We start from the raw sequence: 24,670 nt of genomic DNA on the forward strand, positions 1-24,670 counted from the left end.
AATCCCAACATCATATCCTGCAATGTGACTATTGCGAAAACTAATTGCAATATCGATGCTGAAACATCATATGGTGCAGCCCTAACAAATAGCATAGGCTCTAGACACAGCATATACTGTACTGTATAGTGTTTAAAGCGGTCATCCATTCAGAAAAATATACGGGCTTTGCAGATGTTTGGAAATGCTTACTTGATGTGTATTTATTTTCGTAGGAACACTTCACCCATCAGGCCTCAGGTCAAGTGTTATCTCCCCTCATCGCCATCTGCTGCTCTGCAAACTAGCTCAAGCCCTTCTCTAGACAGTCTGTGGATGTTCAGAGCTTTGGTTTCTCAGGCCGCAGAGCACGTTCTGTCTAAGATAAGACAGATGATCAATAATCTTGTCCTACATGAACGAGAAACCATTCCAAATCAATGTTTGCATTTTGTAACCGTAAAGTTTCTCTAACTGTTTAGCTTTTTAGTAAACTGGAAGGAAGTGCTGTACTAAAAATATTTGGGGGGAGATGTAAATAAACATCCTGTAATGTTTTTTTTTTTTTTTCCTGAATGCCACTTGATTCTAGGGATGCGGTGATTAGAGATTTTGGTTGTATGATTATAGTCTGAGGAATAATCACTGTATCATGATTACTATATATTCATTAATTTTAAAACGCTAGTAAATCACATAAAAACTCCATAATTTAAAGTCTTATTTATTGCTGCTCAGTAACCATTTAGTGCAACACAAAATAATAACTAAAAAAACAAACAATAATCCGCTTCTCTTTGGACTTAAAAATAGGTAAAAAAAAGTTTTTGCCATTTAAACATTATTAATTTTACACTGAAAAATAAATGACAGAACAATGAATAAATAAATGAATGAATACATAATAAAATAAATCAATAAACAAATACAAATAAGAACAAATTAAAATTAACAAATTAAAACATCATGTGTTTGTCTAATGTAAATCTAAGCTACATATTAGCCAAGTATTTCCCTTTTAAAGAGAACAAATGTAGTCAAAGGCTGCTGCACCTCTGGTTGAAAGGCACTTTTGATCAACTATATTACAAATCTGTCTGGCATTTTTTTCTCTCTTTGAAGTAGAAATGTGTATATTCCATAAAAAGTATGAAGATGATTGGACCAGTTCTTGTCATGTGACTCGCGATGCACTCTTGGCATTCTTTTAACTCTGAGCACCAGGAAAGCCCCTCGCATGCCACAATATGTAAAAGACCCATAGTTAATAGCCTCAGCCAAAGTTAACCAGTGTGCGTGGATATTAGCCTCAATGTACAAGCTCGGAACTTTAAACTAGCACACAGTGCTAACTTTTAGTTGCTGCAGTTTTCTTTCATACAGAAATGCAGTGTTGAGAAGCCTTACGATTAATTAACTGTGACCAATTAAAGCGCAGTGAGGGAGAGAAGAACAGATATAGTTTTGGAAAACCTTTTACAGAAATCTAATTTTGCATGCTATCTTCATGAAATTTGAAATATAAACTCATGGCACACTTGGCCTCCAAGCCATATATTTTTTTAAGTCATTACATTAATGTTCTCCTGTGTTTGTATATGGAAAAAAAACAAATACTAACCAATACATTTTTTATTCTTCTTCATAATGTATAACTTTTTATTCTTTTGGGGCTTTTTATTTTTATTTTTTGCATACTGCGGTCAAGAACTGTTACTATTTAAAGTTAGGTAGGTGTAAATCCCCAAAAGTGAGTGCTGGCTATTAGCGAAATCAGTTAATCTTTGCATCCTTAGTTGATTCATTATTATGATAGGGGGATTCAGTGGGATTAAATAGCATTTTTAAAAAGTAGTAAATTAAATTAACATAATAGAAATGTAATAAAACACTTATAAATCACCAACAAAACAGAACAAATAAATGATGAAATTACTTTTTTATTCTTTTAATTTAGTCCCAAGACTCCTGGCTCATTTATTTCTTTTCATTGTAAAACCAAATTTTTGAGGTTGCAAATTAAACAACATTTTTGGTTGCGATGTTTTATTTAAAATACATATAGTTCTTTCTTTTTCGAAAATTCATGTGCAATTTAACTTGTTAAATTAAACTAATTATTTAATAAAAAGAAATTAAGAACAGCTTTAGGTCATTTTTAAATCATGAAAAACAAAACAAATAAAATATAAAATGTAAAAGACCCCCCCACACACACACACACAAACACACACAGTTTTAAAAAATAAAAATAAAAATAAACAAAAATAAAAAAAAATAAATGCATTAATTAATTAAAAAACATTAAAATGAGTTTTTTTTTTATCTACTTCAGCAGAGAAGCTAACTTGAAATACCCTTTAGGTCTACAGTACACATACTGGTTGGATTTTGGCATTGGTCTCAAGCTATTATGAAATTGAATTAAGTTGATGCATACGTCCAGTCTCTGACTTTGACATTATTTACTAGTATGATCTACATTTATCTATCACCATGTCAGGTCTGTGTCCTTGTGGCTGTCTTTTTTTTTCTTCCTTCGTTATACTTTAGATTCTGGACTGTCTATCAAACAGAATTATCCGATTATATACCTCCCTTTGTAGTCTCCATTTTCTTGCACATCAGCGCTGGAACAATTTTAAGCAAAATTGCCTTTTATCTAGAGCCATTATCATTTGTTGCCGAAACAAGCCATCTCTGTGATTTACAATTTGACCAGATTTATTTCCACCATTCCAATCACAGAGAGTGGAAAAATCTTTTAGGTTTGCTCCATGTCGCATTTTAGCAGTGATGCACATCGAGCGGCCACTGGCTGAATTTTTATATTTTATGATTTCAACCTTTTATACTCAGTGAAGGACAAGAGTTCTGTAGCTTACCAGAGCATAACCAACACCTACAGTGTGTTATTTCCTGGAAAATAGCTCTGATGGAATATATATATATATATATATATATATATATATATATATATATATATATATATATATATATATATATATATATATATATATATATATATATATTTCTTGAAATGGCCAATGAATTGTACTCAATTGGTATGTTATGAACTGTTGACCCACAAACTAAAATCAAATCTTCAAAGCATCTCAGTTGTTTCTTAATACACAGAATATCAAATGTATGGTGATAAAAAGATTCAACATTAATATTAATTGACATTCTGACAAGGTAACTAATGTGTATTTTTTTTCTCCCCACTTTTTTTGGTGAAAATTCACCAAACAATATTGAATGTTACCACTTCTACTAATGTGACACACACACACGTAACTACAATTTTGAAATTGTATTTATATAACATTGAATATAATGTTGCAGCATGATAGAGATTTGCTACAGTACAGCTACATTATACTACAAAAAATGCTATTGGTATTAGTTAGGCATGTGTGTGTGTGTGTGTGTGTGTGTGTGTGTGTGTATTGATATTATTATTTTTTATTTATTTTATTATTACTCCTAGATCCAGACATTGGGTTCTGTAACCTATAATAACACTTAATGTCATATAACCAAATAACAATTTAACTCAATAACATAAAATAATAATGAAACAAAGGGGCATCAAAATGGCACCATGGGTAGCATGATCACCACACAGCAAGAAGGCCCGGCCGGGCATTTCTGTGTGGAGTTTGATTAATAAAGGGACTAAGCCAAAAATAAAATAAAAGAATGAAGTAAATTTAAAATGTCCATAAGTTTCTTTTACCAGAATCTTTTTTTTTTTTTTATAGCATCTAGTTATTTGTCAACTACTTTGACAACAAAGCATGCCATAAACATAAGAATGCAAACAATGAATTCTAATAAGACCATGTTAACAGTACATTACAAAAATGTAACCAAATGCATTAATTATATGTAGGTAATGCATCTCCAGACTATTGGTAAAGGATACGGTATGCTACAAAAAAAAAAAAAAAACTTGTATCCATATGTCTGTATAAATTGTGTCTGCACAACAGCTTAAAGAATAAAATCAGTTGCGTCGCTTACCCATGAAAGCGTAGCATCCATCCAATGCAAACTTCAGAATCTTGCAGGAAGTAGTATTTCATCCGGGTGCTTCTCGCATACTGTTTTTCAAATTTTAAGAATTCTGACATGCTACTCAGCTAGCATACTGTTTTAGCTTACGATAAAGTATGGAAATATGCAATTTTGGTCACAGCTATACACACACTGCTTTCTGCTCTGCTAGCGCACATGCGCTGTGAAAAAGGTGTGACACCATGCTTGCGTTATGTAATGTGCCTTTCTTTAAGACTTTAAGTAATGTCACTCACCTCTTTTTTTTCCACAGCCTTTTTTAGAGTATTATTTGTGGGTAAATGCAACTTTGTAAGTTTACTCAGGTGGTGTCTTCCTAATCTGGTTAAATGCGGAGTTACAGACCAGCCAAAGATATATACTGCCACCTATTATATTGAGGTGCATAAAACAATGCTTCCACATGGCCTTTGTTTTGGGTGAATCAGTATCATGATGACGTCATAGAAAGCATCTAGACCCCATATTTTCAGGTAATCCATTGCTTTAGAAAAAAATGTGAGATCTGCCAAACTTTGCAATTTATTCAGCAATCACAAAATCCTGAAGGGACTGTATAATGTTAATATACTGCACAGAAAAACAAAACTAGCTAAACCACACTCAAATATGCAAGATTTAAACAAACGAGTTTCTCTCAGAAATTGCTTGTAACATTTAAAATTAATTTTAAAGAACATTAACATTTTGAAGGGGAAAGACTCAAAGGGTTAGTACAATCAAAAATTCCTACTCTGTTATCAATTACTCTCACTCATGTTGTTCCAAGCCCCTAAGACTATTGTTCATCTTCAGAACACAAATTAAGGTATTTTGGATGAAACCCGAGAACTCTCTAAACCTATATAGACAGCAACTGTCCCAATTTTATCCAGAAAAAACCTGTTGTCTAAACAGTCCATGTGTCTTCAGTGGTTGTATTAGAATATTAGAAAGCTACACAAATACTTTGTGCAACATAAAAGAAAAATAACAACTTTATTCAACAATGTATTTTCTAGTGTGCATATTCACAAGTATTACTCACTGATATACCGCGCATGCCAACAAAGCACATGTGAAGTAATGCCAGCAGTGAGTTGCAATGAGACATGTGTTAAGAGCTCTTGGTAATGTGCACCATATACTGACACTGTGGAGAAGAAAAAGAAATTGTTGATTAAAGTTATTTTTATTTTTGTACCTGCAAAATTGTTGTTGTAGTGTGAAAAGATTCACACTGAACCACTGTTTTTCTGCATTTTGATTGAGTGAGGACCATTGCCATGCATAAGGTTAAGTGATTAATAATTTAAACTTTGAGTAAACTAACCCTTTTGGTAGTATATTCTTTAAAACAGGGGTGTCCAAAGTCGGTCCTGGAGGGCTGTCCTGCTGAACTTAGCTCCAACTTGCTTCAACATACCTGCCTGGAAGATTCTAGTATACCTAGTAAGAGCTTGATTAGCTTGTTCAGGCGTGTTTGATGCTAAACTCTCCAGGACCGAGTGTGGACACCCCCTGCTTTAAAACATACTCCAGTAATTCTCTCTAGGATAATAAAAAACTCTTTAAAATGTAGAAGACAACCAATATTAACTCTCAGTAGTAATCAAGGCAAACTGCAGACATGTTATATACAGTATATGTTACAACAGCATAATCAACATCTACAACAATATTGGCAACAAAAGTACACAGTTCCAGGATACATTCAATTATTCTCACTCATTTAGTCTGGTCTTAGTCTGGTTTTTGTTGACACAAAAAATAAAATTAAGCAGGTCAAGCTTGGAAATTCCTCTCCAAGTAATTTTCCTTCCTCACAATATGTGATCATTGTGATCATTGTGATCACAATAGACACATTTGAGATGCAATGTGCACCACTATAGTACTACTGTAGCTGTGTTGAGGGAAAAATGAGGTGTTGATTGAATTTTGCAGTATAGCTTCTACAAATTGCGTTGAATTTTGTATGAAACAGGGGATAACAGAGATGCGGAAATAAAGTACATTCAGTTTTATATCTATGCTCTTGGTCTGCTGTCATAATGACAACATCGGTGAACCGGCGCAAAACCAGTTGATTGTGATTGCAGTTCTACCTGTAATGAGTACACATTTACAAGATAACCTGTTATTATTCTGAAGCCTTTTACAAGATACAAAAACCATGCTGCGGGCAAGGGAGCTCAGCTACTGACAGCTCCCAAAATGATTTAATCAGCTGTAATTTGAGCTAATGCATGTTTATCAGAAAACAAATAATGCTGAGACTATTTAGCAAACCTGTTCTATTGATTTACTGAAAAGGGTGGACTCAAAACAGTGATTCATGCAAAAATTGGACAACACTGATTTGCTTGTAAATTGGAAACAAAGGTACAGTATAGACAGGAATAAGTTTAAGAATATGTTTCCTAGCAATACTCTAGGCACATTTCTGCTTAAGGTTGTGGTGTTTATGAAGGCTTAAAATTGTTGTATTGTATACTAGACAAAATATATATTAAAACTAAAGGTTTTAAATAAAGTTCAGCACATGCAATTCATTTTGTGAGTTATACTAAAGATAGTATTAGAAGAGTGAGTTACTGATTTGTCTACTTGTTGCAGAAGAGCTTGTTATTCAAAAACGGCATTGTCCAATGTGGAAATAATCCTTTACTCAAACAGTTTGATAAATGTCGCAAGGACAATCTCTTCAGAATTGCAGAGCATTTCCAAATTTCTGCCAACACAAAATTAAATTTTAAACAGGCATTTTGTTTTGAATTTATATATATATATATATATATATATATATATATATATATATATATATATATATATATATATATATATATATATATATATATATATATATATATAGTTGAAGTCAGAATTATTAGCCCCCCTGGATTATTAGCATCCCTGTTTATTTTTTTCTCCAATTTCTGTTTAATGGAGAAAAGATTGTTTTAGCACATTTCTAAGCATAATAGTTTAAAAAATCTATTTATTTCTAATAACTGATTTATTTTTTCTTTGCCATGATGACAGTAAATAATATTTTACTAGATATTTTTCAAGACACTTCTATACAGCTTAAAGTGACATTTAAAGGCTTAACTAGGTTAATAAGCTGAACTAGGCAGGGTAGGGTAATTAGGCAAGTTATTCTATAACGATGGTCTGTTCTTTACACTATCGGGAAAAAAATTAGCTTAAAGGGGCTAATAATATTGTCACAAAAATGTTTTTTTAAAAATTAAAAACTGCTGTTATTCTAACTGAAATAAAACAAATAAGACTTTCTCCAGAAGAAAAAGACATTGCTGTGAAAATTTCCTTGCTTTGTTAAACATAATTTGGAAAATATTTAAAAAAGAAAAAAAAAATCAAAAGGGGGCTAATAATTCTGACTTCAACTGTATGTATGTATGTATATATATACATATATATATATATATATATATATATATATATATATATATATATATATATATATATATATATATATATATATATATATATAGACAGAAAAAATAGTAAAACAAAAATCCTGAGGAAAGCACTATTTTATTTTCAACATTGTGATCAACATTGGATACCACAACTTACTGAATTCAAAGGTATAGTTCACCCGACATTGAAAATTTGCTCGATTTTTACTCAAGTGATTTCAAACTTTTGAGGTTTTTTTCTTTTGAACCAAAAAAGAAATTATATTTCTTGACATATTCAACAACATTGTTAACTGTTTAAATTGACTACTGACTACTATCCATAGTATGATAAATAACTAAATAAAAAATTAATAATAACAAATTAATAAATAATAAATTTATGTTCAATAAAACAAAACATGCTGGTTTGGAACAAGCGAAGAATGAATAAAAGATGACAGAGATAATTGACAGAAATTTAAATAAATAAATAAAAATAAAAAACAAATAAAAATAATTTGTTCAATAAATAACAAATAGATAAAGATAGACAAATAGATACAAATGAATAAATAAATAATGTTCAAAAAGTACAAAAGAAATAAATGATAGGAGATAAATCAATAAAGAATAAATAAACAAAAATAAATGAAAAATAAAATAAATAATAAATATTAAAAATTATATATATTTATATAAATAAATAAATAAATAAATAAATAAATAAATAAATAAATAAATAAATAAATAAATAAATAAATAAATAAATAATAATTTGCTCAATAAAAGAACAAAACATGCTGGTCTGGAACAAGTGAAGGATGAAAAAAAGATAACAGAATTTTCATTTAAGACTTTCAGCTTTGATGTAAATCCTTTAAAAGGCCTTCCATTGTGGAGAGGTGACTTTTGGAATATTTCATAGACCTGCAGAAACCCTGATTATTGTAACTCAGAACACTCACAATGCCCTAATCACTTGTCAACACCACCTCACTACATAATCAATAACACAGGTTTGCTACTGAATGGGTACATGATTTGTAATGACGCCACTGCCATACAGCGCAAGACCCTTTTCATATCAGTATTTTATATGGCACGGAGCAGTCAATTACACTTAATTGGACTTGCACTGTACGTTTCATTCCCAACAATAGGCCAGCTAATTATCGGCAGCTTACAAGCACAAAAGGTCACAATGTAGTGTAGTGCAATTACTTCCAACATTATTAATGCAGCTCGGCACACTCGTGTGGTCCCTTTGATATAGTACAGTCAAAAATCTCATTACAGTAGCCACGGGCAAGTTAAATTGCTCACGACATGAGGAATATCAACGTAGACAGGTGAACAACAACAACGTTCTGTCAGCTAACATTGTTCCCTCTGATGCTGCTGGCAGGATACAACATTGTCTGCGGTTTGTTTTCAAACAAACTCAAACTCAAAGCAGAGCAATGTAGTAGAACCACCATATTTCATAGTAGAACCACCATGCCGGTGTTTAAATGCATCGCCTTTGTACACTTTTGGACAGGTGTATAGACTTTTTTTTTTATTGTATGAACTAATGCCCTGAATGACAAGTACCAAAGACCTCCACAGTAAATAATATATTAAATGAACAACAGCAGAAATGTAAAAAAAATAAATAAATAAAAATGAAAAAAACCTCAAGCTTTGGCTGTGAGCCTTCGTCAGTGATCTAATGTTCCAAAATAAGCTTGCACAAATATGTACACAGTAAAAAACCTTTAACTATGATGTACTTTTTACAGCTAAAAAAAAACATTAAGAATTAAGGGGATATACTGCAAAAAACTGCTTCTTACTAGTTTCCAAGTATCTAATAATTCTTGCAGGAAGCATTTTCTAGACAAGTAAAAACAATGTCTTGCTTTAAGAAAAAAATGACATGGGGGGTCACTTCAGTTTTACCTATTTCTCAAATCAAGATCAAAATTTTTTATTATTTACAACTGAAATTGTCCTCTATACAGCCTTTACTTATGGCAAACTTACATGGCTGTTAAACACAAAAACTTGTAACAATTGACTTCCATGGTATTTGTTTTTCTTATTGTGAATGTCAATGGTTACATGTTTTTAGCTTTCTTTAAAATATCGGCTTTAGTGTTCAGCAAAAGAAAGAACATCAAACAGGTTTGGAATCACTTGAGGGACAGAGCATTTTGAGTAAATGTTCATTTAGGGGTAAACTATCCCTTTGCATAAGTGACATCAATTGATTAAAGTCTAGGTAACACTTTATTTTGATGGTTCATTTGGATATTAGTAGTCTGCTTATTATCTGCTGATACTGCTCCTAGACATTTAACTATCGTAAGAAACTTTGAAGGTACATGACATCTTACACTAACCCTAACCCTAACCCCAACCCCAACCTAAAAGTCTACTTATAATCGAATGAGAATTAGTTGGCATATGGAAGCAATGTAACTTAAATTCAACAAAAAGACCATCAAAATAAAGTGTGACCAATGTCTATAAAGGATGAGAGAGCTCTTGGATTTCATCTAAAAATATTGATTTGTTTCCAAAGATAAACGAAGGTCTGCGATTGGAATGGGTGAGTATTTAATTACAGAATTTTAGTTTTTGGTTTATGATCATATACAGCAGAGTATAATGTCACTTTAACAACATCCTGCAATGTTTAAGAATCAAGGTCAGTAGATCATAATTCATAGATGACGTTTTTAGCATTTTCTGTACTAAAGATAAGAGAATTTTATTATAAGTGTAATGCCTATTTTAAAGCAAGATCATCCAAAGCAATCTCAAAGCAATTATTTATTTAATGACATGAGATTACAGATTTTTATATAAATCTGTACGATTTCATCCTTATTTTCTTATACAATTTTTTAATCCCCTAAAAAGGGGGATGAGTAGGGTTAGGGGGCATATCTTTTACTTAAAATTATATATTTACAAATCAAATGAATTCGTATTAGCCACGTTTCTGACAGTGTGAAACAGTTACAGTTCCTCATGAGATCACACTGTTAGACTTTGCCGCAATTTTACAGTTATTAACTGCAAAAACGCCCAGCAAAATGCAGAGATAGAACATAACAAAGTACAAATACTTCAATACTGTACTTTGATTAGATTTTTCTGGTATCAGTAAATTACACAATTTTTTTGACCACTTTTTACTTTTACTCCTTACATTTTTGCACAAATATCTGTACTTTCTACTCCTTACATTTTAACCTCTTAGGGCCAAAGGTGTTTTTTATATCCATTTTATTTTTTATTTCTCCCTGCTATTTGGACTTATTGGAACCTTATTAGAATAAAACCTAAGAATCATCTTTTGATATGATGTACTTCTAGAAAAAAAAAGATGTCCATATATGTGGACTCGTGGTCTGAATTTACATAAAACACTTTTTCCTGACTGTTTTTAATTAACATGTTTGACTATTAGAGTAAAAACAAAATTTTTTGCCCATTTGGACAGTTAAAAATGTGTTTGGGACATTTCATATGCTGCAAAACAGCTGCAGTATGACACTGTATGTCTGTAACAAAATACAAAACATTCAAAGTATTGTAAATAGCCACTTAGGAGTTAAAATGTGCTGTCCATGTATGTGGTCACTAAGCCCTAGGAGGTTAAATCAGGCTAGTTACTTTCGTTTTCATGTGTTTGGTGACGCGATCTATGTTAAATCTTGTCATTGTACAATTTAAGCACCTTTTTGATACAGTCAGTCTATTTTCTTCATTGCGCGCCTTTGTGCGCGGCTTTTTCAACCAAGACTATCACACGTACAGGTAGGCTAGTTTATAAAGAATACTATGACCAAGGCAAGGATGACTATGCAGATAAGGTAGAGGGAGATGGCAAACTTAACTTGACTAAAGCTGCCCTATTTACATGGTAATAAGACACATTTGGCTCAATCAGATCACAGAGAGAGAGACAATCAAGTTTAAAAATATGCCTACAAATGCTTAAGGTTAAGAATCTTTTGTCCACTTCCGATCATACTGCACAGGATTTCTCTGATTTTTCAATCTAATACCAAAAAAGTGCTTTTGTTGTAAAGACTTGTACATTTCAGTCCAAACACAGCCAAATACTTTATAAAAACTTTATACATTGAGATTTACTTTGTTGATTTCCGATGAGTTCATATTTCCCAATACAGAGTTTAGGCTGTTTAACAGTTTTTTTTTATTTATTTATTTATTTTTTTTATTGACTATATGATTTTTAACATATAGGCATATTAATCTTCAATCTTAACAAAAAAAAAAAATGACAACAATCAACTGTACTGGGCAATGCATGAATAAAAATATTAAGCAAAAGATCCTGATTTTATCACGTGAATAAAAGATTATGCACGTGTTTTTTTAGGTTCTAGTCATGCCTATTTATGTAGCTTTTAGCATAAAATAAATGTATTAACAGAATTAATGTTTGTTCATTAAATAAAATATCCACAATGCCCTGGAGAAAAACACTAAAATAACGCATGATGTATGAGAACTGATATAGCAAAAAAAAAAAAAAAATTGCAGTCAAATACAATAATTATTTAGCAAAATAAAATGTTTTTAATAGATTCAACAAAAAATGTTTAAATATAAAATAAAATAAAAAAATCTATATATTTTAGACAGAATTCAGTGTAGACAGTGTAAATCTAAGACATTATTTTTGTATGAACGTGAATGACAGCTGTTGTTTTTGATCCAACAGCTGCAAAATTATATGACGAACACTGTGAGTTAGTTTCAGGATGATGATACATAGGGAGAAACCAAATATTTACCTATCTAGTGAAATTAAAACATGTAGGGTTCTTTTTATTTAAGTACATTTTTGAGGTCGTACTTCTTTTCATTTACTTAAATGCAAAAGTGTAATTAGTACTTCAACTTTTACTAGAGTCGTTTTAAACTGGAGTATCTGTACTTCGTGTACTTTGTGTACTTTTGCCATCTCTGGTAAAACACCATATTGTCACCTTAGAATTAGAAGGTTCTATCTTACATTTTTTTGTCAAAATTGAGTTGCATCATGGGATGTTTTTTACTTTAAGACTTTATATTTAAAAAACAAAATGTTACACACATATGGTTTGCTATGGAATGCAAAAACTTTGAAGCTCAATCTCAAAATCATTCAGAACGCAGATAGAACCTTATAACTTCAAGGTGACGATATACATTCTTTACATATAATTATTGTAATGCATTGTGGATCATTTTAAAACTTAAGTGTAAGACCATTTTTTACCATAAAAAGAAGTTGCAGTAAGACTATTTTACCTTAAAATGAAATAATTTACCTTAAAATAATAATAATCTACTTCTGACATATTAATGCATGAGATTTGCTTTATTATTGTTGGAATAGCACGTAAAGTCTCTTCTAGAAGCAGTAACTCATTTGCATTTAAAGGGACGTACAAAATAAAAAAATGAAAGCAAGTTTTTGCTCACACCTGAATATAGGGGCAAATCTGCCAAGCTATAATAAACAATCAGTGGGATGTTTTGAGCTGAAATTCACAAACACATTCTGGGGACACCAGAGATTTATTTTTACATCTTATGGAAGGGGGCATAATATGCCGCCTTTAAAACCCATGTGTAAAAATCCCAAGATATCTCAGGGGTAATGATAGTGTAGATGAGAGGAATAGAACAGAAGCCAAATTTCTCATCTAACACCACAGGCTCTTATTGATATATGCCACCTATTTCGTCATCTAACACGGTATCACCTTCAGCCAGCAATAACTCACACATTCGACAATCCGCACCTATTTTCATCTCTGCATAAACAGACGAAATCCTACGCCGCTTCAGTGCACAGAACATCTGCAATTAGCCGAAAGATCATTATCGCAACAGCTTTTCTGTGCTGATGTGCATCGACTGCACACATTGCGATGTTGACTCTGCAGAATCATCTGTCTCAAAAAGCTGGCAGAAAGAGAGCCGACACCCACCGTATCCATCACAGCCTATGCCAAACTGGCATCTCCCCACAGTCATCCCTTTTCCAAAGTGCCACGTCATGTCTTTTCTGAAGGACAACAGAAGCAAATAGAGGAGTGTTGTGGCGCGGATCAAACGCCGGGCCTCCGGCAATGCAGCAATGACACGACATCGGCGACAGAGAGAGATCGCTAGTCGCTCTAACGATGATTGATCAGGCTCTCACCAAGCTCTCTCAGGTGGTATAACACATTCACAGCACGCAGCACATTTGCATCTCGAGTTGTTGTGTAATTAATAGTAAAAAATACGGTCAAAGTCAAACTTAAATGTTATTTGAAAAACTGAGGGGAAAAAAAGAACATTTTAATGACTCAAAAAAAAACTGGTCTACACTTTACTTGAAGGGGGTGTTCATAAGACTGCCATAGTCATGACACGACTATTTTATGATGTTTCATGATAACCGTCATTAGGTACCATTCGCCATGCCATTTTAAATGTAAAGATGACATTGTTTTTGACATTTAACAAATACATCAGTCTTTTGACAACCTGAAATAACTAAGACAACATAACTTGTCATAAATCTGTCATAAACATAAATATCATGAGGCCATTGTAATTGTGCCATCACTTCTTTTCCAGTGAAACATAACTCATTTGTCATTGAAATTTATCATTAAAAGTCTCAATATTCTGTCAAACGGTTTTATAACATTTTTATTCATATTTAATATTTTAATGACAAATTGAGAAGATGAAATATTTAATGAAGCTCAAATTAAACTTCTGACAATAATAATGACCTCATGACAATCATGTTTATGACAGATTTATGACAAGTTATGTTGTTTTAGTAATGTAATTTTTGTTTTATGACAAAGACATTTCAAACAATGTCACCTTTGCATTTAAAATGACATAACGGAGCGAATGAAACTTAATGACAGTTGTTAAAAGCATACATTAAATCATGTCATGTCATTACTATACAGGCATGAACACTGCCTACAAGTTTAAAACAGGTAATGGTGCAAAGAAAATAAAAATAAAAATTCTATTTAAAAAAATACTATAATAACTACTTAAATCGTTTTTAAAGTGATCTTTTGTGACTCTTCCATGTAAATAGAATTTTTGACAGAATTGAGGGATATAAACGGATGCAAGGCACATTTTTGCATCATGAATTGATGCATAATTTATAGCTACAAATCTTAAATAATACTAAAAATTAAAAAATTACATGCATATTAATGCTCATTTCATAACTGAAAATAAAACTACACAACAAAAAGTCTAAACTTTTTTTTTTTAACTGAACAATTAGTAAAAAAAAAAAAATCTCTAAAATAAAAGAAATCTAAACTACAATAACTGTTATAATACTTTTGCATAAGGAATTTAGTCCATTCGCGAGAGGTGAAATTAGGAATGACCGGATCAGGTTTTTTGCCCTCAAGTCCAAGTCATTTGATTATGAGTATCTACCGATACAGAAACCCAATGCGGTACTTCTATAATACATAAAGCTTTAGTAGATACATGGGAGTTAGGGAAGAACTTCATATGTCTGTGGTGAACAAAACATGGGGTACATCTTATAACATAATTAGTTTGTCAGAAATCTTCTTATGAAGGGCTGGCAGAGCTTTTTCTGTGAAATAGTGCCGAGATGGCATTTCAAATCAATGTTCTACGTTTGTTTTTTGGAGGTGCCTTATGTGGTTTGTTGTGTTAAATGTAGCCTTTTCCATTTCACTTCCTGCAATGCCAAGTTTACATATCTCACAAGGTTGGCAAAGGCAATGTTGTCGTCATCAACTTTATAATACCTCAGGACCGCAGACATACCCGCACTTTCTCCTTCAAGCTGCTTCAGTGTTCTATTTTGCAGGCAGTTATCCAAACAAAGTGTCTCTAAACAAAGTGATGTCATGCCGCACGCATTGCTGTTTCTGTGTGAAGTCAAGAAAGACTCTGTGCCACTGCATAACTATAGTTATGTTAAAAAATAATGAGAATATATATATATTTGAGTCCTGATCAGGCGGTAATATATGATTCCGATCGAGCCTGAAGCTGCATGATCGGGACCGATTTCCAATTTTAGGGACATCCCTAGGAAAAATAGTAGCAGTTAAATATTTTATTCCATAAAGGGAACAAGTTTCCATAGAGTATATAAAAATAAACAATAATAAATTCTTTGCTGCCTTTGGTTTAAGAATTAGCATGGATATGACAGTCCTTTCCAACTCTGGCCTGAATTGCTTAACTCAAACTGACAGTTTCTTTATTAGGCATTGTTGGTGAAAGCAAGAAAGCCAGAGTGGCATCTGGTATGAGAGAGCTAGAAACAATCTCTAAACTGAAGTAAGACCGCTAAACGGATTTAAAGCATATCTAAATACCACTACGGTAACTTTTAAGCCTCTGCGGCACCATGGGTTTCCAATGTATACCATGGTTGAGTGATTTAGCTTTATACAAGAGCAGCTCCACACTGCAGCACAAAAGAGCCCTGTTCTGTCAAAAGCAAACATTTGCTCATTTAACACAATATTCTACTTTAAAAAATAATGATGATTTAAACTACATGTAAATCAGTAAGAAAAAAGCTTATTCTGCTCACCAAGTCTGAATTCAGTCAAAAAGCAACAATTGTACAAATATATAAAAAAATAGGTAGAATATGATGCTCAAGATTTTTTTTATTATTATTTTCCATTTAAATAATAATAATAATAATCAGGGCTTAACCTTAACAACCGCCAACCCGCCAAATGAGGGTAGATTTTAGCTGTGGCAGGTTAGACAGACACTCCCACTAGCCACTTTGGCTGCATGGTTGAAAACATTTTTCAATTTGCCAGGGCTGGGTTTTCACTAATGATAAGAATTTTAGTTTGATCTTTTGTCTATATGCGTGCAAATGTGATCTTAGAATTGAGAAGCAGCACTGACAGAATAGCTGTTTGCACGAGCTAAAGAAAGCAGGTAAATACCTAATGACAGGATGATAACGCACACACTGAGACATAAGCGAATCCTCATTCACTAACTTTAGCGCAGAGCTGATGTGAAGCGCCGTGTGTTTAACAGTTTCCGTGCCATTTCCTTACACAAATCAACCATGCCTTGAAACACAAATGGTGTGGTCAGTTCTCTTTGGAATGGACTGGAAAAAAGCAATGCTCATTTACCAACAATCCTACTGCTTTCAAACCAGGACTCGAGATTTTTTGTTAGCATCAGCGGTTGCCACTTGCGGTATTCTTTGAACAGATTATTAATATGCCTAACATTAACCATGTGCTAGAGATCATTCTTTCATTATAACACATACATTTTTTGCACATGCTTTCTTACAGTTATTTTTGTTAATATGGCTTAATTATCATCCTTTATAATAGCACTGCTTTAATATGCTTTATGCATGGTTAACTGGTTATCTGGGAGCTATAGCCTGAACAGACCACTGTGCATAGTTTAGATACATGTGAATATTTTATAAAATGTAAAAAAAATTTTTTAAATAAAAAGTGTATGTATACAGCTATATTTTAATACATCATTTTAAATTTGTGGCAAGGAAAAAATTAGTTTGGTGTGGCCAGAAAAAAAAAGAGTACATCCTTGTAGTGTTGAGCGCTGAAAAGTCTGACTGTGAAATAAAACTAATTGCATTGCAACACTATGAAACCACAACCCATTTGCTCATGTACACTGAGCAAGGACACACACAACAGACAAAACATTTAAAAGTTAAATAAACAAGGAGGCATTTGGACATAACCCAAAATTTAAGTCAAGTAATTTTAGCATGCCAAAGTCAAATTTATGCATATAAAATATATTTCAGAAAAACAAAATTGTGGCTGGTAAAAATGGTCAGTGGCTAGTAATGGTGCACAACTACTAGCCAAAGTGACCTGTGTTCAAAAACTTAATGTCAAGCCCTAATAACAATAAACATAACAATAATAATATGAATAATAGTAATAATAATAATAATAATAATAATAATAATAATAATAATAATAATAGTAATAGTAATAGTAATTACTAAAATAATAATAATAATAATAATAATAATAATTATTATTATTATTATTATTATTATTATTATTATTATTATTATTATTATTATTATTATGTTAGGATGCTTTTTATATTTTGTGAAAACTTTGATAGTACCATTCAAAATAAACAATAAAATAATTAATATTATTCTTCATGGAAACAAACGCTTAAAAAGTAAAATAATACACTTTTTAAATATTATATTTAAGATCACAATTTAAATAAACACTGTTATTCTGAATGATAAAGATTGTGATTAAATATCCTAAAAAGTTAAATGCATCACAGATTCCACAAAATCATGAAAGAAAATAATTTTACAACATTGCTGATTATATAATAATTAGAACGTTTATAATTTGAATTATTAAAAAAAAAACAATATACGATTTTTTATGTATGTTTTATAAGACATTTTGTAAAATAAACAGTTATTTTAAATAGTAACAACATTTTATAATATAAATGCAACCCTGATCAAATAAATGCAGCCTTGGTGAGCTGAAAAAGCTTCTTTTTAAAACTTTTTTCTTTTACCAAATGTTTGACCGGTAGTTTAATTGTGTGTAATTTCCAAATGGAAGAGGTGCAGGGGTTATTTTTGAGCCTTGTATTCAGAACATGTTTATTTCTAAATTTTCTTGACACACAGTTCCTCAGGTGCCCGATGTGTTGAACAGTGACCTTGTAAGACACATGGGCTCTCAGTCACTAATGCTCTGCAGCAGAGGAGGCACAAATCAGGATTCTGCAAGCATTTCTGTGGCATTTCTCTTGCATTTTAGAAAGCCCATGAATAAAAGAGCACAAGCTACACTGAAGCACACTGAACAATGCAGAGGAAGCACGGCATTTTAGCATTTTTGCTAGGATGCGTATGAAGTCTTGGAAATGACATTGTGGGTGAGAATTACTAATATATCATACCCTTTGGTTGTGCCCTCAAAATAATGTGGTTAATAGAATGGATATTAGTGACAAATAATATTTACTGCATTTAAAAAGAATTATAAAAAGAATTTTAAAATTATAAAAAATTATGATGTACATGATATATGATGACATGATATATGATTTATGATATATGATGCGATGCAGCAACACAGCATGATATGCAGGGCTTAACATTAACACCCACCAACCTGCCAAATGTGGGTAGATTTCAGCTGTGTTGGATTAGACAACAACTCCCACTAGCCATTTTGGCTGGTTAAAAATAATGGTGTTTAAGGGAGTTTTTGTAAAAGCAGGGTTCGACAAGAAAAAAATGTTTTAAAGTGTTAAGTTAACTTAAATCAATTTGTGTTTGGACAACATTAATGAATTGTGTGGAACTCTGCATTTTTTTACAGTGCAGTGCCTGGAAATGCAACTAGTGAGATCGGTTCTCTTTGAAATAAACTGGACAAAAAAAAAGGATGCTCGTGCACCCAGTCCTGCTGCTTTCAAGATCTCCAGATTTAAAAAAAATAATAATTATTATATAATACATATGTATGTATGTATGTTTGTGTGTGTATGTATATGTATATACACACACACATATATACATACATACATACATACATACATACATATATATATATATATATATATATATATATATATATATATATATATATATATATATATACATACACATACATACACATATATACATACATAAATATGTGTATGTATGTGTATGTGTATGTGTGTGTGTATATATATATATATATATATATATATATATATATATATATATATATATATATATATATATATATATATATATATATATATTTATGAATGAATAGCCTTTTTTTAAGCAGAAATTGGTGCACACGGTTATCACACACGGTATGTTTTTCACGGTATGTTTTCTTTAGCCTATTGTTTCTTTTATTACGGTTTAATTATTTTTTTACAATAACATTGCTGTAATATGATATTAACTCCCTATGTATGTGTATTTAGCTGGTGATCTGAGACCTTTAGCCAGGACAGATTACTGTCCATGTACTGTACATATTTACGTTACAATAAATAAAAGGCCTTTTTTTTGACACATTATTCAAAAGTTGAAATCCAGTAAAGTAAGTAGCATGTCAAAGTAAAATTTATGCATATAAATTAATTTTTCCCTATCAACAAAAGTGTGGCTAGTGAAAATGGCAATATGCTAGTAATGTTGGAAATGTACTTGTCACAGTGGCTGGTGATCAAAAAGTTAATGTCAAACAAAAATACAATACATGATCTTTATAGATAACTTAATATAAATCCATATAAAATTAATGTAATTCACTAAATAAGAAATGATATAATATAATATAATATAATATAATATAATATAATATAATATAATATAATATAATATAATATAATATAACATAATATAATATAATTTAAAATCCAGTTAAAGTTGTAATTTTGCAAGTAAATAAAATAATGTAACAATTATATAATTTTTTGCACTGTTTTTTTAATTAATTTATATTTATTATAATATAGCACAACGTAATATAATATAGTCAATTATTAAAGAAAAGCACCAAAATATTTCAATATTTAACAAAACTAGTGCTACTTGCCATGTTATTTTGTTCTCCGTTCACTAAACATTTTTAGCAATGGCCTCAAGCTATGAACTCTTGAGTGTCCCTAAATGGCTCTATCCTGAATTAAATTATGGGATCGAAAGATTTTGGTTAAATAGGCCAAAACCAAACAACAAAAAAAGACCTTAGAGAAGCATTTGTCACGACTGATTGATTAAGACTGCGAATGCGCACACATACGAACGTGTTTGATTCATGCAGACAGATCGTCACTCTGTTGTTTTGTGAATGCGACTGAGTCACGCGTGACTAACTGTCCTCTGTGAACATAATGAAGACACACAGCACACGTCTGGCACCGCGCCTGACAGAAACAGACTTCAGCCGCTGACAGAAACTCACACACACACGGCTCTCAGCTTTTGCATGATTTAAAGCCTTGACAGCTTTGCTAACAGTTTTCTGTGAGAGATCAGCTGCACTGTACTAAATAACCATTACATAATAATATACATAAACATGTTTATACAAAATATGTGGTCAGATTACACTTAAAACTGCCCTTATTATGCTGTTTTTAGAGATAGTTCAGCCAAAAATGAAAATATATTCACTGTTTGCTTTTCCCTCAAACCATTTTTAGCTTCTTTCATCTGTTGAACACTAAAGAAGATACTTTAAAGAAAACTAAAAACCTGTAACCATTAACTTCCATATAAGAAAACAAATACTATGGAAATCAATACAGATTTTTTTCTCTCAAAATAAGTATGAGAGATGAGTAAATGATACTGTAACAAGAAGTTTACATTTTAGGTGAACTATCCCCTCAATGTAGTGTGTAATAGCTGTTTGTAAATGTATAAGATCTAAAGTTTAAAGTACATGTCAAAAATGTATTTTCTCCATAAAGACCTGAAATGAATCAATAGTTTTCATAACGTAAAATAACGTAATGTAACACATAATATAACATACAACATAACACCAGTTTCTGAGTTGCGGCTGGAAGATCATCTGCAGCCTAAAACATTCCGGAATTCTGGGTGGTTCATTCTGCTGAGATGACCACTGATAAATAAGGGTCTAAGCCGATTACAATATTAACCTTTCGAATATAAACCTTCTTGCTGTGAGGTGACAGCACTACCTACTGCGCCACTGCATCACCCATAATATAATATAATATAATATAATATAATATAATATAATATAATATAATATAATATAATATAATATAATATAATATAATATAATATAATATAATATAATATAATATAATATAATATAATACATTCTTTTTCTTTTCAGCTTAGTCCCTTTTTAATAAGGGGTAGCCACAGCGCAATGAACTGCAAACTTATCCAGCATAAGTTTTATGCAGCGGATGCCCTTGCAGCCACACCCCATCTCTGGGAAACATCCATACACACCCATGCACACTTATACACTACGGACAATTTAGCCTACCCAATTCACCTGTACCGCATAGACTGTAGGGGAAACCGGAGCACCCGGGGAAACCCACGGCAACATGGGAAGAACATGCAAACTCCACAAAAAAAAAAAAAAAAAAAAAAGAAGCCAATTGACCCTGCCGAGGATCGAACCAGCGACCTTCTTGCTGTGAGGCGATAGCACTACTTACTGCGCCACTGCATCACCCATAATATAGTATATTATAATATAATATAATATAATATAATATAATATAATATAATATAATATAATATAATATAATATAATATAACATAATATAATATAATATATACATAAAAGAAAAACCAATACATCTAAACCATAACATAATCTAATCTATTATATTGTTATGCATAGATAAAAATATTTTGCATAACTCCTGTAGCAAATGTGATGCAGATTTATACATTTTGAGTAATTCATTCACATTACCCTGTAAAAGTACTACTAAAATGCAATTTAATGTAATGGCATGGAAAATGTAAAACAGTATGTATTATTCATAACCATTACATTATACATAATTTTCTATTATTCATGCAAGTATGAGAAAATATGATGTACTGATTGATGTAGTAGTGCTCAAGAACTGTCAAAACATAAATAAAAACTCTTTCCAAAGGCTTTAAATCTTGCAGAAAGTTTAATATAATATAATATAATATAATATAATATAATATAATATAATATAATATAATATAATATAATATAATATAATATAATATAATATAATATAATATAATACTAAGGAAATGTATGGTGCGTATGAACTCTGTAACATGTTGCAGAATCAGACATTTTACATTATTATTAATGAATAATGAAACAATGTAACAAAAAAAAACATGACTCATAAAATTAATAGTCCAAAACAAAATTAGAAGCATAATAGAAGCACTTTAACATCAGACGCTCTTTGGAAAAAGCATTATTTACTAAAACAGACACAAACACACACTTAGAAACTAAAAAGAAATGCATATGGAAGATGAAAGCAGCATCTATAAACATTCAAATGTCATTTAAAAAAAAAGAATAATGTTTAAAAACACTGGAAAGCAATCTATGGGAAGAGAAAACGGAAGGAACAAAGACAAAGAAACTGTTTTATGAACAAAAGCTGACATTTTTGTCCATCCTCAATTCTGCAGTGTCCTGCCACTTCACGAGTTCTCAGAGAGGAAGCCATCTTATCTGTTAAGCCTAAGCAGCATCTGTTGTATAATAAGAGAGATTACTTTAATACCAAAATCATTTTATCTTTATTCAAGCATGAGCTCTTAGAGGATGTCTTGTTGGATGCCACCAGAACTTCTGGCGTGAACAGCCTGTGATCTCTGTTCCAAAACCTAGTGAGCTTCCTACCTAGGCAGCATGTTTAGGCAACACAGGCATCTGACACACATCCAGAATACAAAGCAACAGGCTCAAAAATGGTTCATTCTAATTAGAATATATGCATCACATGATTGTGTTCTTAGTACATACACTAAATTATAGTATTATTAAAGTATATCCAAATTATTGGGCATCACAGTGGCGCAGTGGGTAGCACGATCATCTCACAGCAACAAAAAAAAAAAAAAAAAAAAAAACTGCTAGTTTGAGCTTCGGCTAGGTCAGTTGACAATTTTTTGTGTGGAGTTAGCATGTTCTCCCCATGTTTGTGTGGGTTTCCTCTAGGTGCTCCGATTTCCCCCACAGTCTAAAGACATGCGCTATAGGTGAATTGAATATCAATTGTCTAAAACATATGAATAAGTTAGCGGTTTAGTCCACTGTGGTCACCCCTGATGACTAAAGGGACTAAGCAGAAAGAAAATAAATGAATGAATGAATGAATGAATGAATGAATGAATGAATGAATGAATGAATGAATGAATGAATGAAAATAGATAATATAAATATATTTGACCACTTCCAAAACCATTGTAAGAGCATAATCACGCAAATCATTCTATTCTAGGAAAAAGTCTAAAATGAGATGATCTAGAACACCGACTGCGTTCACAAGACTTTATTTTCAACTTGTTTTAGTTGTTTTTATATACATTTAGCCTGAGAGTAGTCAAATTAGATGCATAATAATGTTTGACCTACAGAACACTGTAAAAACCAAACATTAAGGGTAATTTGAGGAAATTGATTGCAACAACCCATTTAAGTTCAAAAACTATGCCTATTAGTACTGTGAACTTAATCCATTTGAGTAATTGAAGCAAATTGAGCACAGTGAAACCCAATAAGTTAAGGCAACTCAAAACTTATACATATATACATATATCATATACATACACACACACACACAGACACACACAGACACACACACACACACACACACACACACACACACACACACACACACACACACACACACACACACACATATATATATATATATATATATATATATATATATATATATATATATATATATATATACACAGACACACACAGACACATTTCACAAAGTTGAAACAATGTTACTAATGAAATAAACTCTTCAGTTAAATTGAAAGATATTGGGCTGCTCAACACAGTCTTATACTGCAGTGGACTTTGTCTGCCTGCTTTATCTCCATGTAAAAAATCAGTAATTTATCAAACATGTATCAGACGTGTAGCACCAGTATCAGGAACAGCAGAGAGTGATTGTTTGGGTGGTTTCGGCATGACCTAGGATCCAAATGCTCATCACAGAGAAAGCAATTCAGCCCTTTTAGATCTTTTCACATTAAATTCTCAGTGCGATGTCGCAGGATAGATGATGGGGAGAGAAATAAATATTTAAAATCCAGGGCAGACAAGAGTGGAAGATGGAGCTGTGGGTGATCCACCATTCAAAGAGATTCTGAACAATAGAAGCTGCTCCAAGGCAGCCAGCCTCCCCTCCCCATCATGCCCTTCTCATGTCGCTTCGTTTCACCCGCGCTTACTTTAGCGTGACTGATAATGAAAATGCAGGTAACGAGCCATTTGAGGCGGCGAATGGCAATGACAGCAGCCACTGAATGTTGGGATCAAATGGCCAGGGGTGCGATTGCTCTGAAAGCCAGACCTGGAGCCATTTGTGCCTCTGGCTTCACCAGAGCTCAGTGA

At 31.9% G+C, this 24,670-nt stretch overlaps 1 long non-coding RNA gene across 3 annotated transcripts in view; it reads right to left on the bottom strand.

Moving 5' to 3' along the window:
• LOC147835377 (uncharacterized) overlaps positions 1 to 24,670 on the bottom strand; it is a 96,295-nt gene that overhangs the window by 62,577 nt on the left and 9,048 nt on the right. Inside the window, exon 4 of one of the 3 annotated variants that reach the window (XR_015499766.1) lies at positions 193 to 358. The exons of 1 other annotated variant lie outside the window; for it this stretch is intronic. This is a non-coding gene — a long non-coding RNA (uncharacterized LOC147835377). Of the gene's footprint in view, positions 1 to 192; positions 359 to 22,370; positions 22,786 to 24,670 lie in introns of those variants that run through there. One more of the 3 variants, XR_015499765.1, reaches the window with a different exon arrangement.

The sequence above is a fragment of the Danio rerio genome, chromosome 9 (genome assembly GCF_052040795.2).
Source record: "Danio rerio strain M-AB ecotype USA chromosome 9, GRCz13ab, whole genome shotgun sequence".
Classification (NCBI taxonomy): Eukaryota; Metazoa; Chordata; class Actinopteri; order Cypriniformes; family Danionidae; genus Danio; species Danio rerio.